The sequence below is a fragment of the Physeter macrocephalus genome, chromosome 16 (assembly GCF_002837175.3).
Source record: "Physeter macrocephalus isolate SW-GA chromosome 16, ASM283717v5, whole genome shotgun sequence".
NCBI classification, from domain to species: domain Eukaryota; kingdom Metazoa; phylum Chordata; class Mammalia; order Artiodactyla; family Physeteridae; genus Physeter; species Physeter macrocephalus.
The window spans coordinates 31,179,074-31,185,063 of record NC_041229.1 but is presented as its reverse complement, the minus strand read 5'-3'; the positions used below and the strand labels follow the sequence as shown (position 1 = coordinate 31,185,063).

At 38.7% G+C, this 5,990-nt stretch overlaps 1 long non-coding RNA gene across 1 annotated transcript in view; it reads right to left on the bottom strand.

Annotated features, from left to right (window-relative positions):
* Positions 1-1,364: 1,364 nt before the first annotated feature.
* LOC114487975 (uncharacterized) overlaps positions 1,365-5,990 on the bottom strand; it is a 12,520-nt gene continuing 7,894 nt past the window's right edge. The window contains exons 2-3 of the long non-coding RNA XR_003683552.1: positions 3,285-3,475; positions 1,365-1,395 (exon numbers count right to left, since the gene is read on the bottom strand). This is a non-coding gene — a long non-coding RNA (uncharacterized lncRNA). The remainder of the gene's footprint in view (positions 1,396-3,284; positions 3,476-5,990) is intronic.

Below are 5,990 nucleotides of genomic sequence, written 5' to 3'. Positions count from 1 at the left end.
TTTATATGGCTGAATAATACTCCATTATACATGACTTCTTTATCTGTTCATCTGTTGATGGATACTTAGGCTGTTTCCATCCATATCTTGGCTATTGTAAGTAATGTTGCAACAAACATGAAGGGTGCATATATATCTTTTTTGAGCTATTGTATTCTTTTTCTTCAGATAAATAACCAGAAGTGGTTCTGCTGGATCATATGGTAGTTCTATTTTTAATTTTTTAAAGGAAACTCCAGACTGTTTCCCATGGTGGCTGCACCAATTTACATTTCCACCAACAGTGTACTAGGGCTCCCTTTTCTCCACATCCTTGCCAACAATTATTTCTTGTCTTTTTGATTATGGCCATTCTGACAGGAGCAAGGTGATATCTCATTGTGGTTTTGATTTGCATTTCCCTGATCATTAGTGATATTGACCACTTTTTCATGTTCCCATTGGCCACCTGTACGTTTTCTTTGGAAAAAATACGTATTCAGATCTTCTGCCCATTTTTAAATCAGATTGTTTGTTTTTGTTATTTTACTATTGAGTTGTATGAGTTCTTTATATATTTGCATATTGACCCCTTATCAGATATATGATTTACAAATATTTTCCCCATTCAGTAGGTTGCCTTTTCATTTTGTTGATGGTTTCTTTTGCTGTGCAGAAGTTTTTTAGTTTGACTTAGTCCCACTTGTTTATTTTTGCTTTTGTTGCTTTAGCTTTTGGTGTCAGATTCAAAATATAGCCAAGACTGCTCTCAAGGAGCTTACTGCTTACCTTTTCTTCTAGGTGTTTTATGATTTTAGGTCTTATGTTTGAGTCTTTCATTCATTTTGAGTTAATTTTTGTGTGTGGTATAAAATATGGTCCAGCTTTATTCTTTTGCATGTGGTGGTCCAGTTTTCCCAAAACCGTTTGTTGAAAAGAATGTCCATCCCCATTGTATATTCTTGGCTCCTTTGTCATAGATTAATTGCCCAGATAAGTGTGTGTTTATTTCTGGGCTCTCTATTCTGTTCCATTGATCTATGTGTCTGTTTTTATGCCGGTATCATACTGTTTCAATAACTATAGCTTTGTAATATAGTTTAAAATCAAGGAGTGTGATGCCTCCAGCTTTGTTCTTCTTTCTCGAGATTGCTTGTAAAGGTTTATTAAGCACATAATGAGGCTTTCTGGGGAGAACAGTGTGGTTTCTGAGCAGGTCCAAGAATGGCTATCTTGAGAGAGCAGGGATAGGAGACTGACTCTGTTTTCACCATGATCAAGAGGTGGAGTCTTCATGTGGGCCAGGGCTTGCATGCTTTGAACTTCCCTTCAGTGCCAAAGGAGGAAGCACCCGGGACTTCTTATAACTTGCCCAGATGTGGGGTAAAAGGAGGAGGAATTGGTGAGGCTTGAAAGCTGTCAGCAAACATCAAAAATGGAGTCAGATTCTTTATTATAAGAATAAAAGACTTAAAGTCTCATGTTCATTAATAATAAAATATTTAGTTTGTAGTTTATTATACTTTCCCACAATGTTCCATAATATAAGAAAACCATTAAGCACATTTAAACATTAGTATATGGTCTTTGAAATTTTAAGAGTTGAGGAAAAAGAAAGTACTTCAGGTGGTATAAAATAGTTTAAAAAATATCATGCAAAAGGAACTTTCAAGCTGGCTCATTCAGAAGTCGTTTTACCCGACTTGTAATATGTCCATCTTTTCTCTATTAACAGAAAAGTTTCACTTAAAACAAAAAAGTGAGCAAGTAGCGTATTATCTTTATTTTGGGCTTCCAAGTTTGTGACATCTGAACTAAATCAATTGCTGAGGGCTACACTACCTCTGTGAGCCGTGGGACTAGTCTGTCCCCTGTTAGAATGTAAGTCTCACTAGGGCTGAGACTTCAGAGTCTCTTCTGTTCACCATTTACCATTACACCAGGGGTCCCCAACCCCCCAGCCGTGGACCGGTACCAGTCCGTGGCCTGTTAGGAACCAGGTCGCACAGCAGGAGGTGAGCGGCGGGCGAGTGAGCGAAGCTTCATCTGCCGCTCCCCATTGCTTGTATTACTGCCTGAACCTTCATATCCCAACCCCCCCACCCCGGTCCGTGGAAAAATTGTCTTCCACAAAACCGGTCCATGGTGCCAAAAAGGTTGGGGACCGCTGCGTTGCACAGTACCTGACACGTAGCAGATACGTGAAAAATATTGGAAGGATGGTTGGTAAGTTCAAATGATTTGCCACTAGGTGGCAATGTTTTCTCGGGCCTGTGCTGCAAATCTTCACAGCATTAAAGCAGTCGATACCTGGTGGCTATGCCCAGGATCACATCAGTCACACATGTCCAAACCTCTGTGATCCAGCCCCCTCATGGCTGAAACGTCATCCCCCACCAGCCTTCTAAAATGTTAGGGGGTGGAGAATCACACAAGAATTTCTCATTGTAAGTCATCTTAGATATTATCTGTTCTATTTCAACTCCCTGATTTTTCAAGCCAACAAAATGGGGACTGCCAAGCCCTAAGCCTCAGAGTGGCAGTGTAGCCTTCAGCAACTGATTTAGTTCAGGTACATCAAGTTCAGAGCCCCAAATAAAGATAGTACACTGAACTACTATAGATACATGATATATGATATATATATGATTTAGTACAGTTACTGGCCCACAGTAAGTGCTCAATAAATACTACTTTCTTTCCCCTTCTCTGTAATAGAGGTATAAACAAAATGTTGTGGGGACACAGAGTGAGGAGCAGTAACTGTAAGAGTTTCCTGAAAACTTTTTTAAGAACGTGACACTGGAGATTGGAAGGATGAATGGGAATTTGGAGGTGCAGAAGGAAGAGAAAGGTCCAGGCAGAGGACAAAGCAAATAGAGAGGAGCATCAGTGGGTCCTCTGGGAAGCAGATGCTGAGGCAGAGTTAGGAGTGCACTGCCCCAGGCCTCTCTGCCTGCTGTCCCTTGGCGCAGCCCCGTTCCCTCCCAACATGTCTCACTCTGTTATTTCAGGTCTCAGCTCAAATGTCAGACATCCTCAGAGGGGCTTCCCTGACTATTTCTCTAGAATAATCACTGCAGTCTACCTCCCCTCCTGTTCTCTTTTCTTTCTGAGCATGTCCACTACCTGTTTATTTGTGCATTGTCTGTCTCTCCAACTACAGTGTAAGCTCACTGGGGGCAGGACTTTGTCTGTCTTTTCATGGTGGCATCACCAGTCCTTAAAATAGAGCCCTTTGTAAACACTGTTGAATGAATAGATGAATATATGAGTTCCAAGACACAGAGAAAGGTACACCATACCAGTTAAAGTGAGCAACCTCTGCACAGCAACGACTGTCCTCTCTATCAAAAGCTCCTTCCAGAAAGGCAGGGGCAGATTGTACAGACTCCTCCCGTACATGTAGCTGCCATGTTCTCTGCTGTGAAGAGCAGGTTTTGAGCCAACCATAGATGAACTTCTTATGTGTCCCACAGTACCTCTCACTGCCTCCCTGTGGTGTCAAGAAGAATGAGAGAGGTTGTTTGAGATTCTGGTGGGGAGGAATGTGCTGGAAATAGAAAGGACACAGCCAGAGGCAGTTACAGTTTATCTCATACTCAAATCACTCATTGTCATTGTCCTACTATAGTCTCAGATCCAGTTCTCAGAACAATAAAACCCTCTTATGACATTTGAAATGTCCTAAGCAAATAAGAAAAACTTAGGAAAATTTCCCATAATAGGGAAACGTTGGATTAATTATGTCCAGAGTTCTGAACCACATCAAAAAAAAAATCTTCATAAATGGCATTTAAACTGTCTCACCGTAATGCAAGGACAGACCTGTAGTGCTGTCCAGTGCAGGAAATGCTGTTGGGAGAAGCAGGAGAATTCTTCTTCAGTGCTTTTCAGTGTTAATAAGGGCAGATTTTCTTTCTTTTGTTACTAAATGTGCAACGCCACATCTTCTATTCTTGTTGCCAGATGGATGTGGTTTAGCACAATACTATCCCATCAGCATTTCTTTTCAAACATAAGCCAGTATAATGCTGAGCTGGAGGCTATATAAAAGTAATTAACCACAAAGACAAATACAGTTTAAGTAGCTGTTCAAAAATCTGAGACATTGTGAAGTTATCATTTAAAAAACAAAAACACCTAAAATTTCCTGAAACATCTTGACCTTTTATACCTAACCTACAATACGTGACTTCACACTTATGATGAAATTATTCCCTGAATTGACTTCACACTATTTTAGTTTCTTTTTTTGGAGATTCACAGTCTTTGCAGTTATATGAAGAAAAGGAAAGAAAAGTAAAAATACCACGAAGCTATAGATTATGTTTGCGTGTGTGTGTGTGTATGTGTGTGTGTGTGTGTGTGTGTTTACACTAAAAAAAAATCCCCAAACCATCTTGGCCAGGTTTTGCTTTTTTACCAATAGAAGGTGCTAACATTACCATTAAAAAAGTTCACTGTTTAATGTTTCAAGTGTGACAAACTTGTGTAGAAGCCTGGTGAGCCCACAGAGAAATGTATTATTGTGTTTATTTTTGAAGAATTAACTAACAATAGTTTGATTTGAAAAGACAACATATAAAGGTTTGTTGTTTTTTTTTTTTTTTTTGCTCAAATGGGAAAACATTTAATCATAAATGTTGTTATTAGTGTTCAATATAAAAAAAATATAAAGAAGGAATACATACAATAAAATCATCTCTTAGTCTTTCAAATAAAGTAAACTGAAATGTATTCTTGGGATGTTGAGATGACTCAGTGACAGTGCTTCTTGAATTTTGTATCAAGGTAAAATATCAGACCAAGTGAACAGAAAATGAATGAATAAGATGTTCATCTCAGAGCAGAAGCAAGAAGAACTACAATCCTGCAGCCTGCAGAATGAAAACAACAATCACAGAAAGATAGACAAAATGAAAAGGCAGAGGACTATTTCCCAGATGAAGGAACAAGATAAAACCCCAGAAAAACAACTAAATGAAGTAGAGATAGGCAACCTTCCAGAAAAAGAATTCAGAATAATGATAGTGAAGATGATCCAGTACCTTGGGAAAAGAATGGAGGCAGGGATCAAGAAGATGCAAGTAAACTAACAGACCACTGTAAACCAATTATACACTAATAAAGATGTTAAAAAAAAAAAACAAGATGCAAGAAATGTTTAACAAAGACCTAGGAGAACTGAAGAACAAACAAACAGAGATGAACAATATAATAACTGAAATGAAAAATACACTGGAAGGAATCAATAGCAGAATAACTGAGGCAGAGGAACTGTAAGTGACCTAGAAGACAGAATGGTGGAAATCACTGCTGTGGAACAGAATAAAGAAAAAAAGAATGAAAAGAAATAAAGACAGCTTAAGAGATCTCTGGGACAATAATAAATGCACCAACATTCGAGTTATAGGGGTAACAGAAGGAAAAGAGAGAAAGAAAGGACCTGAGAAAATATTTGAGGAGATTAAAATAGAAAACTTCCCTAACATGGGAAAGGAAATGGCCACCCAAATCCAGGAAGCACAGAGAGTCCCAGGCAGGATAAACCCAAAGAGAAACAAGCCAAGACACATAGTGATCAAACTGACAAAAATTAAAGACAAAGAAAAATTATTAAAAGCAACAAGGGAAAAATGACAAATAATATGCAAGGGAACTCCCATAAGGTTAACAGCTGATTTCTCAGCAGAAACTCTGTGAGCCAGAAGGGAGTGGCACAATATGTTTAAAGCGATGAAAGGAAAGGATGTACAACCAAGAATACTCTACCCAACAAGGATCTCATTCAGATTCAAGGGAGAAATCAAAACCTTTACAGACAGGCAAAAGCTAAGAGAATTCAGCACCACCAAACCAGCTCTACAACAAATGCTAAAGGAACTTCTCTAAGTGGGAAACACAAGAGAAGAAAAGGACCTACAAAAACAAACCCCCCAAAAATTAAGAAAATGGTAATAGGAACATACATAATGATAATTACCTTAAACATGAATGGATTAAATGCT